The sequence below is a fragment of the Ranitomeya variabilis genome, chromosome 2 (genome assembly GCF_051348905.1).
Source record: "Ranitomeya variabilis isolate aRanVar5 chromosome 2, aRanVar5.hap1, whole genome shotgun sequence".
In the NCBI taxonomy this organism is placed as follows: Eukaryota; Metazoa; Chordata; class Amphibia; order Anura; family Dendrobatidae; genus Ranitomeya; species Ranitomeya variabilis.
Window position 1 is genome coordinate 572,704,275 of NC_135233.1, and position 12,200 is coordinate 572,716,474.

A 12,200-nucleotide genomic window follows, 5' to 3' on the forward strand; every position below is an offset into this window, starting at 1 on the left:
GTCAGAACTGCAATCAGCAGATACACCTGACCAGGACTGCAACTCAGGGGCAACTGCATTACCACCTACATCCACCGGAGGGAGCCCAAAAGCAGAATTCACAACAGCTGGTGCTTGGTATCATTGTTTCTCTTCAGTTAACCATGGTTATCTCTAAAGAAACACGTGCAGCCATCATTGCACTGCACAAAAATGGCCTAACAGGGAAGAGTATCGCAGCTACAAAGATTGCACCTCAGTCAACAATCTATCGCATCATCAAGAACTTCAAGGAGAGAGCTTCCATTGTTGTCAAAAAGGCTCCAGGGCACCCAAGAAAGACCAGCAAGCGCCAGGACCGTATCTTAAAACTGTTTCAGCTGCGGGATCGGACTACCAGCAGTGCCGAGCTTGCTCAGGAATGGCAGCAGGCTGGTGTGAGTGCTTCTGCACGCACTGTGAGGCGGAGACACTTTGAGCAAGGCCTGGTTTCAAGGAGGGCAGCAAAGAAGCCACTTCTCTCCAGAAAAAACATCAGGGACCGACTGATATTCTGCAAAAGGTACAGGGAGTGGACTGCTGAGGACTGGGGCAAAGTCATTTTCTCTGATGAATCCCGTTTTCGATTGTTTGGGACATCTGGAAAACAGCTTATTCGGAGAAGAAGAGGTGAGCGCTACCACCAGTCTTGTCTCATGCCAACTGTAAAGCATCCTGAAACCATTCATGTGTGGGGTTGCTTCTCAGCCAAGGGAATCGGCTCACTCACATTCTTGCCTAAAAACACAGCCATGAATAAAGAATGGTACCAGAATGTCCTCCAAGAGCAACTTCTCCCAACAGTCCAAGAGCAGTTTGGCGCCCAACAATGCCTTTTCCAGCATAATGGAGCACCTTGCCATAAAGCAAAGGTGATAACTAAATGGCTCATGGAGCAAAACTTAGAGATTTTGGGTCCATGGCCTGGAAACTCCCCAGATCTTAATCCCATTGAGAACTTGTGGTCAATCATCAAGAGACGGGTGGACAAACAAAAACCAACAAATTCTGGCAAAATGCAAGCATTGATTATGCAAGAATGGACTGCTTTCAGTCAGGATTTGGTCCAGAAGTTGATTGAGAGCATGCCAGGGAGAATTGTAGAGGTCTTGAAAAAGAAGGGTCAACACTGCAAATATTGACTTGCTGCATTAACTCATTCTAACTGTCAATATTACCTATTGGTACTCATAATATGATTGCAATTATATTTCTGTATGTGATATAAACATCAGACAAACACTAATAAAAACCAGAGGGCAGCAGATCATGTGAAAATATAATTTTGGTGTCATTCTCAAAACTTTTGGCCATGACTGTAAGTACGTATGTATGTAGAATGTAGCATGTATGTATGTATGTAGCATGCATGTATGTAGCATGCATGTATGTAGCATGTATGTATGTAGCATGTATGTATGTAGCATGTATGTAGCATGTATGGGGTATTTTTTTTTTTCATTCAACACATTAGCCGGATGATGGGACTACTACTGTCCCATCATTGGCTAATGTGTCAATCACTGTCAGTGTAGCAGGCATCATCCGATGGGACTTGTAGTCCCATCGGACTATGCCCGCACTGAGACACCCCGCACACCGCAGAGACACCCTGCACGCCGCACAGAGACCCCGCACGCCGCACAGAGACCCTGCACGCCGCAGACACCCCGCACGCCGCATAGAGACCCCGCACGCCGCATAGAGACCCCACACACCACTCAAAGACCCCCCACACACCGCAGACACCCCACACACTGCACAGAGACACCTCGCACGCCGCACAGAGACACCCTGCACAGAGACACCCCGCACGCCGTACAGAGACACTCCGCACGTCGCATAGAGCCCCGGCACACACGCAGAGAGCCCCACGGTCACGCACAGACACCGCCCGCACACGCACACATGCAGTCTCCACCCACGCACCGCCCACGCACCGCCCACGCACCGCCCACACTTCATTATACTGCATAATTTCACTATAGGAACTTCCGATTCCGATTTCTGATATCACAAAAATATCGGAACTCGGTATCGGAATTCCGATACAGCGAATATCGGCCGATACCCGATATTTGCACCACCGGTTAGGACACCACCAGCAGCAAACGTGGAGGTATCGTCGCAAGGCCAAAGCAGTCAGGGAATCACAAGGTTATTGGTAGGAAACACTGCATGTAGGCCAACATCAAGAATACCATCACCAACCCTCTCTCAATCTGCCATGTCCATCACCACCACCACCGCTAGTTCCACCATATGCAGCTCTCCAGTCCAGCTCACCCTACAAGAGACTCTCGTTAGGAAAAGAAAGTACTCATCCTCTCATCCGCATACACAGGGTTTGAACGCCCACATTGCTATACTAATCTCGTTAGAGATGATGCCCTACCGGTTGGTTGAAAGCGAAGCTTTCAAAGACCTGATGGCCTATGCAATACCACGCTATGACCTACCCAGTCGGCACTTCTTTGCGAGAAAAGCCATCCCAGCCCTCCACCAGCATGTCAAAGACCGCATTGTCCATGCACTGAGGCAATCCGTCAGTGGAAAGGTGCACCTCACAACAGATGCATGGACCAGTAGGCATGGCCAGGGACGTTACGTGTCCATCATGGCACACTGGGTTAATGTGGTGGATGCAGGGTCCACAGTGGACAGCCATAGTGGGACAGTTCTGCCTTGCCCACGGTCTAGGAAACAGTTGGCTGTAGGTGTTCGCCATCCCTCATCCTCCTCCTCCAGAAGCGAAAGCTCGTCCACAGAGCGCAGTTGCACGACCACTCCATCCGCAGCTGCCAGTGTTGCACACGAGGTGTCCCATTATTGAACAGCTAGTGGTAAGCGTCAGTAGGCTGTGTTAGAAATTAAGTATTTGGGCGACAACAGGCACACTGCGGAAGTACTGGCCGAGTACTTGCAGCAAGAAACTCAGTCATGGCTGGGCAGTGTAAATCTTGAGGCAGGCAAGGTAGTCAGTGATAACGGAAGGAATTTTATGGCTGCCATAGCCCTTTCAGAACTGAAACACATACCTTGCCTGGCTCACACCTTGAACCTGGTGGTGCAGTGCTTTCTCAAAAATTATCCGGGGTTACCAGCCCTGCTCCTGAAGGTGTGAAGACTTTGCTCGCACATCCGCTGGTCGCCCGTACACTCCAGCCGTATGCTGAGCCATCAGCGATCGCTGAATCTCCCGCAGCACCGCCTAATAATCGACGTTGCAACAATGTGGAACTCCACACTGCACATGGTTCAGAGGCTGTGCGAACAGAGGCGTGCTGTAATTAATTTGTGGGAGAATACACACACATGGGCAGGCACTTGGATGGCAGACATGGAGTTGTCTGGTGTGCAGCGGTCGAAGCTACAAGACCTCTTTCAAGTCCTTCAGTGTTGTGAGGAATGCACACAGCTGGTAAGTGCAGACGACGCCATCATAAGCATGAGCATCCCACTAATGCGTCTGCTGATGCAAAGTTTGAAGCACATTAAGGAGCAGGCATCTGCAGCCGAGGAGGAGGGAAGCCTTGATGACAGTCAGCCATTGTCTGCTCAGGGAATTGTCCTAGACGAGGTGGCGGATGAAGAGGAGGAGGAGGAGTATGATGGGGATGAATATTTATGGGAGGAGGATGCTTCTCAGGGGGCAATAGAAACTGGTGGCATTACAATGTCAGGTACTGGGTTTTTGCGGGACACAAGTGATGTTGATTTGCAAGAAAGTGCTCCTCAACCCAGCACAAGCAGTAAATTGACACCTGGAACATTGGCATACATGGCTGAGTATGCCTTGCATATCCTAAAAAGGGACCCCCGCATTATGAAAATGATGACCGATGACGATTACTGGTTGGCCTGCCTCCTGGATCCACATAAAGGAAAATTACAAAATATCATGCCACATGAAAACCTTGAGCAAATATTGGCTACCAAACAAGCAACTCTTGTAGACCATTTGGTTCAGGCATTCCCAGCACATAGCGGTGGTGATGGTTCTCACACGAGCCGTATGGGTCAACATGGCAGAGGTGTTAGAGGTGCACAAATCCGAAGTGGCGTTGGACAGAGGGGTTTTATGACCAGGTTGTGGAGTGATTTCGCAATGACCGCTGACACGACAGGTACTGCTGCATCGATTCAAAGTGACAGGTGTAAGATTACTCTTACTGAGTGTATTGGGGGACACTCGCTTGGCGCGGGATTAATGTAGCCAGGCACAACTTTCTAACAAAACAGTCCATGCGGTTTATTAAAAATGCCATAAACCGGGTTATGCAAAGTACATTACTTATAGCTCATAAAACACAACAAGCACCAACAGTCCCTTTGGTACCTGACGGGAGCTCCTGCTCCACCTGCCGACTCCTTTAACAGTCTTTTGGGTAAGCTGCCTAACGGGGATCCCCAACTTGCCTGTCCGGCACACAGTAGTCAGTCCAGACCTCCAGCTTCCCCACACAGTAACTGTCACTGGCTCCGCAGATCCCGGTCCTCACCTCGTGCTATTCAGGGATCCGGTCCTCCTCGCAGGACCTCCCAACACCCAGGTAGCCAGGACCCCGCCTGGTGGCCTAGTCCGGGTACTCTTCAGGACGTCCTTCCCCAGCCGGGAACGTCCAATACCCAGGCCACCCGAAGCCAAGTCTCACGGTCTCAGGTGCTTGCAGGACCCTAGTCATTCCTAGGACAATCCAGCACCTTCACCGGTCAGGTCCATACACAGGAACCACACAGGACCTACCGGACACACCTCTCAGCTCCACACACAGGGAGCTCAAAACCAACACTGACCCACACCCTGGTCACGTTACATACTGGTAACCACTCCCCTGGGTGGGAGTGTGTGTGTGGCTAGTCTGACCCTCCCATCTCTCATGACTAGCCCTGCCAATCTCCCATGAGAACTATACACATAACACAAACTCTTGAGGGACTACAGGTCCCAGCAGACCAACTTACAATCAGATTGACAGTGCAGAGTAACCTCCTCTGCAACACACATATTGGCCATTTACAATCCTGCCAAACTTTCTCTCTTCACCATCACGCCTCCAAGCGCATACTGGGGAGATCATGCAGCGCCCCCTACCTGTTACAGGGGTTACTGCATCACATATATCACACAGGAGACAACATTTCTCCAGTATGGTTACAAATAGTGTTGAGCATTCCGATACCGCAAGTATCGGGTATCGGCCGATACTTGCGGTATTGGAATTCCGATACCGAGTTCCGATACTTTTGTGATATCGGGAATCGGTATCGGAACCATATTCATGTGTAAAATAAAGAATTAAAATAAAAAATATGGATATACTCACCTCTCCGGCGGCCCCTGGACCTTACCGCCGTAACCGGGAGCCTCCGTTCCTAAGAATGAGCGCGTGAAGGGCCTTCGATGACGTTGCGGCTTCTGATTGGTCGCGTGAGCGCTCATGTGACCGCTCACGTGACCAATCACAAGCCGCGACGTCATCGCAGGTCCTTCACACAGGTCCAGGGGCCGCCGGAGAGGTGAGTATATCCATATTTTTAATTTTAATTCTTTATTTTACACATGAATATGGATCCCAGGGCCTGAAGGAGAGTTTCCTCTCCTTCAGACCCTGGGAACCATTCCGATACTTTGCGTCTCATTGAAATGCATTGGTATCGGGTATCGGTATCGGCGAGATCCGATATTTTGCTGGTATCGGCCGATACTATCCGATACCGATACCAATGCATATCGGAAGGTATCGCTCAACACTAGTTACAAACTACTTTTCCTCCCTTATCAATGTTCTCCCTCACAGGTCATTCCCCTTTGATTACTGGGCATCTAAAATAGACACCTGGCCTGAATTGGCAGAATATGCATTACAGGAGCTCGCTTGCCCTGCTGCTAGTGTGCTATCAGAAAGAGTCTTCAGTGCTGCTGGTTCAATACTGACCGAAAAAAGGACACGTCTGGCTACCCGAAATGTTGATGATCTAACCTTCATTAAAATGAACCAATCATGGATTTCAAATTATTTGGCCCCACCTTCCCCCGCTGACACGTAGCTTGCCTGAAAAATGTCTTGCTTTTGGCCTCCTCTTACTGACTGCTCCAATTCCTCCTTTTGCAGCTGCTGAATGTCCACCATAGGCCATTTTTATACCTCCCTAAATGGGCTGACTCCCCCCACAGGGCCGTGGTCACCACCTGGCACAAGCACCCGTGCGAGTGCCGTTTGCCTGGACAGGTAGGTGTGCCCACTCTTGGGCGACGGCACTGGCACAGGGTCCCTCATAGTACAATGAAGTGTCTCTGACGTAGTGGTGCACAAACAATGTCAGACACACAGTCGTAATATGAGGGGCCCTGTGCCAGTACCGCCACCCATGAGAGAGTGTCCCCCCCCAGCTCGAACAGTGCTCTACCACTTGCAATACTTACCTCTCCCTGCTCCACCACTGTGTAGTCTGGGCTGTTAAATCCTTCAATGGCACTGCCAATATAAATTTGTTGAAATGATAGATGATAGATAAAATATACAGGGGCCCTGGCCTCCATTTAGACCAGGTAATACTTTGCGCCTCCTACCACTATCTGCTACTTAGCAGAGGAGCCCACCCCTGTACCTAGCTATGCCACCTGTTTATTTATGAACAATTTTTTGGCAGACATTTAGCCCACTTTATTATTTGGGCCTACTAACTGTGTCTGCCACTCATTACAGTTGTCCTCCGCTGAACAAACCAATGCCGCCTGTTTAGTCCTGTTACCAATTTTGAACTGCATTTAGGCTACTTTATTATTTGGGCCTACTAACTGTGTCTGCCACTCATTACAGTTGACCTCCGCTGAACAAAGCAATGCCGCCTGTTTAGTCCTGTTACCACATTTGACCTGCATTTAGCCCACTTTATTATTTGGGCCTATATCTGTGTTTCCTCCTCATCCTGCCCATTGCCCAGCCACTGCTAGATGAGTCTGCTGGTACATTGACCCAGACCACTACATTCCCCTTGCACTCTACACAGCCAGAATCTGACCCTACTGAAAGTCAAGTTCCCCTTCCCGCATACTATACCACCTTACACGGGGACAAAGAGGAAGGTGCAGATGAAAGTGCAGGTTCCTTCATCAGGAGGGGGGGGCATACTCATTGGCGATGTCACTGGCACAGGGCCCCTCATAGTATGCAAAAGTGTCTCTGCCGGTGGGAGGCACCACCCGCCATCAAACACACCACCGTACTATGAGGGGCCCTGTGCCAGTGCCAATGCCAACGAGTGGGCCCCCCTGCTTGCTCAGGATCACAGCACTTGCAAAGTTGAAATACTTACCTCTCCCTGCTCCACCGCCGTAACATATTCCGCATTTCCTGGGCCCACGAAAATCTTGAGCCAGCCCTACCCCCCCACAACTTTAGCCAAATGACCCCCAGTTTTCAATGTCTAACTATTATTATAAAGTAAATTAAGATTGACAAGCTTCAGTAATAAGAATTGATGTTTTTGGCATTAAAATAGGCACTGTAGGTGTTTTCCTGTCCTCCACTCACTGCCAACTTTGATTCCCCATTGACTTGCATTGGGTTTCGTGTTTCAGTCGGTCCCCGACTTTTCGCAATAATCGGCCGAAACCCTACTCGATCCGAAAAAAGTAAAAGTTGCTCAACTCTAAAGCAGACCATTCCATGCAGATCATTGACTCAAATTGATGGTGTCACTGTCAGAGGTAACCTTATCCTATTGTGAGAAAAATGATGTGTCATACGTTCCATAATGCTCTTGGTTTTCTCCTCACTAATACACTTGCTGAAGGCAGAAGAGGCCAATTGTGACCTATGTTTAGTACTGCTACTGTTACGTTTTGCCAGCGGTTTCCACATTCTTAGCCGTGCTATGTTTTTTGGCTTTTGTACTCCCTCGTTGAAGCTCACTTGACCTACCTTTCCAAATGGCTGACAAATACTGATGTAAAATACTGAGCAAATACTGAACATGTGAACGTGGCCTGACTGGTAAAACTAATGAATTTTGAGCAGTGATACCAATGGACATAAAAAAATATTTAGAATTGAGAGTCCTCAGTGGTTGATACCTTTTAATGGACATGACATTTGACTGCTAAGGCCAGTGATTTTCTATTTGGCTTCATTGGAGAAGCAAATTTCTAGGCAAACCCTGTCCAGCTTAATGCATTCAACACAAAACTATGGCATTGTAATTATTCCCTCACTTTCATGATTAATTTATGCTATATTAAGGGAAACTAAGCATTGTTTTAGAAGAAAATGGAAAAGGTTACTTAATAAAAGAGATAGTTACAAATTCCAAAGACGCTGAATATTGATGTGACATTTACATTTTTGACAGCTGCTTATTGTAAGTGCATATCCAGTTTGTGAAGGAGATTCTAAAGAAAAATCAGTCTTGCATCCTATAATTCTGTGTGACATTCCATACACTGTAGGTGTGAACTAATGCAAAACCAATGCAGCTTACAGTGGGTTTTCTGTGCATTAGGTATGCATTAATAGTGAATTGTTTTTAAAGCTTCTCCCATAGTCACAAGAGTCTGACCATGATTTTACTTGAGACTCTAAATGTGACGAAAATGTGTAAAAAAAGTAGAAAAAACATAATAATATTTTCTATTGTTCTATGTTGCATGTGACAAGATAGAGATGCCATCGACAAACAGATCCGATAAAACATATAATAAAATATTCCAAATATCAAAAGTCTCTCTTGCTACTGGGGAGAGATAACCTGTGAAATACTTCTTGTTCCAAAGGATTTGCATTTTTGCAAGACACTGTAGGATTTGAGAATTAGTTTAAGGCCGAGGTCACACTTGTGATTGCAATGCGAGAAACTCGCACAAGTCTTTCGCATCAATACCCGGCACTGCCACCGGAATTCGGGACCGAAGTGTGTGGCTCCATGTATTTCTATGCAGCTGAACGCTCCAGTCCCGAGTGCCGGGTATTGATGCGAGAGACTCGTGCGAGTTTCTCGCATTGCACTTGCAAGTGTGACCCTGGCCAAAGGGTCTTAAAAGGGTTTGGTGGGAAAGGAAACACCAAATTCTTCTGCTGTAGGTGGCAAAATCTGGGACCAACGAAGAGTAGCAATGAGTAAATCAAAGCAAATCAAATTTGTTACAATTTTTTTCACCATTCCATTTGCTAGAATTCCAGCAACATGGTGGACAGCAGGCAGCGGTGTATGGACAACCAGCAGAAGTATGGGGACAGCTGGCAGCCCTATCAATTCCTTTCTCGCTGCTGCAGGTCCTCCTGGCTTCTCCATCTTCACTCTTTAATCTTCTCTTTCTAATCCTCCAGTCCTGGCTTCTTGACTAAGCCACAAGCCGTCACATAACGTTTATTGCACCCAAATGATAATTTGAAGCCTAGTCAAGAATGACAGCACTGGAGGCCTGGGAGAAAAGGAATATAGACAGTGTAAAAAGTGAAAATAGAAGACAGAAAGCAGAAAAGAGAAGAGAAGAGAAAGACATTGATTAGAGCTATGCAGGGTGTGCATAAGTGTTATTTTTTATAACAACCATAAAAGGGGAAAAAACAGCTCACCAATGCAGCAATACGTCCTCCAGAGAACATTTGCTCTGCAATGGACATCAAACTGGTAAGGATATGGAAGATCTCCAGCCTAAGACAGAGTAAAAAGTTCAAGACTTTATTAAAGGGCATTAAAATAATGATACGAGTCAGCATGTAGCACCTACTGTACGTTTTGTATAGCATATAGCACACTTAAGTTCCTTAAACATGATGACACCAAAATTAAGGGTGCTCTATGCACCAGAAGCGCGTAGGTGCTACATGCTAATCAGTGCTTTATTTTCTGATGTCATCGCTGTATTTAACACACTTCAATAAAGTCTGGAATTTTTTACTCTGCCTTGAGCTGGATCTCCTCCATATATCTATAACAATTTGTGAAGAATATTGGAGATATAAATTCATGCCAATCATTTGTATGTTATTTGGCAAAGGAAAACTGTGTTTTGTTTTATTTCTAATAAAGGACTTTATTCTGGCTGTGTTTTTATTTACAATGTAACTATAGGATTAGTAATGGGCAGGTGTCTTATAGACACTTCTCCATTACTAAGCCGTGGGCTTAATGTCACCAGACAATACAAAGGTGACATCAACCCCACCAAAAAGAATCCCACTTGCCACTGCCATAGGGCAAGTGGGAAAAGTCGATAAAATGTCTCAGAATTGGTGCATCTAATAGAAGCACCTTTTCTACGTGGCTGTGGTATGCTATTTTTAGGCTGGGGGGCCAATATCCATGGCCCATCCAGATTGAGAATACCAACTCCTAGTTGTCTGCTCTAGATTGGCTGGTTGTCAAAAATGGGGGGGGGGGGCTATTAAAACTTAAAAAAAAAAAATACTGGGTTGGAGACCTGTTATGGACCTGGTGGTTGGGTGCACCAGGAATGACCTGATAGTTAAACATGGAATCGGGACGAGCTCTGGGGAAATGGGAACTCTGCTGACCGCAAACCCTACTCCTATCAACACAACTAGAAATAGCCGTGGAGCATGCCTGACTCTGCCTAGACACCTCTTCACAGCCTAAGAGCTAACTACCCCTAAAGAAAGGAAACAAAGCCTTGCAACAAACTACAAAAACCACGCAGAGTGTGCAAAAAATACCCCCGCACCGACTCACGGTGCGGTGGTGCCACTCTGCACCCCCAGAGCTTCCAGCTAGCCAGGAGTTTCAAGATAGCCAGCTGGACTAGAATTTAGCAAGAAAAACCATAAGTAACAAATGAACAAGCCGGAACTTAGCTTTTGCTGGAGTAGTCAGGTCCTCAGAAAGATCCAGGAGAGATCTGAACCAGTACTAGAACATTGACAGCTGGCATGGAGTAATGATCTGAGTGGAGTTAAATAGAGAATCCAGCCTAGCCCTAAAAGAGGGCAGGTGGGGAAGGAATCTCAGAACCAGCAGCTCCACTCACAGCCACCAGAGGGAGTCCACAGACAGAACTCACCGAAGTACCATTCATGACCACAGGAGGGAGTTCGAGAACGGAATTCACAACAGTACCCCCCCCTTGAGGAGGGGTCACCGAACCCTCACCAAAGCCCCCCGGCCGATCAGGACGAGCCAAATGAAAGGCACGAACTATATCGGCAGCATGGACATCAGAGGCAACAACCCAGGAATTATCCTCCTGACCATAGCCCTTCCATTTGACCAAGTACTGAAGTTTTCGTCTCGAAATACGAGAATCCAAAATCTTCTCCACCACATACTCCAACTCCCCCTCGACCAACACTGGAGCAGGAGGATCAATGGAGGGAACCATAGGCGCCACATATCTCTGCAGCAACAACCTATGGAACACATTATGGATGGCAAAAGAAGCAGGAAGGGCCAAACGAAATGATACAGGATTAAGAATTTCAGAAATCTTATAAGGACCAATGAAACGAGGCTTAAACTTAGGAGAAGAAACCTTCATAGGAACATAACGAGATGATAACCAAACCAAATCCCCAAAACGAAGTCGGGGACCAACACGGCTATGGCGGTTAGCGAAACATTGAGCCTTCTCTTGGGACAAGGTCAAATTGTCCACCACATGAGTCCAAATTTGCTGCAACCTGTCCACTACAGAATCCACACCAGGACAGTCCGAAGGCTCAACCTGCCCTGAAGAAAAACGAGGATGAAAACCAGAATTACAAAAAAAAGGCGAAACCAAAGTAGCCGAACTGGCCCGATTATTAAGGGCGAACTCAGCCAATGGCAAGAAGGTCACCCAATCATCCTGATCCGCAGAAACAAAGCATCTCAGATAGGTTTCCAAAGTCTGATTGGTTCGTTCGGTTTGGCCATTTGTCTGAGGATGGAAAGCCGAAGAAAAAGACAAATCAATGCCCATCTTAGCACAAAAGGAACGCCAAAACCTTGAAACAAACTGGGAACCTCTGTCAGACACGATGTTCTCTGGAATGCCATGCAAACGAACCACATGTTGGAAAAATAATGGAACCAAATCAGAGGAAGAAGGCAATTTAGGCAAGGGTACCAAATGGACCATTTTAGAGAAGCGATCACAAACCACCCAGATGACCGACATCCTTGAAGAAACAGGAAGATCTGAAATAAAATCCATGGAAACATGCGTCCAGGGCCTTTTCGGG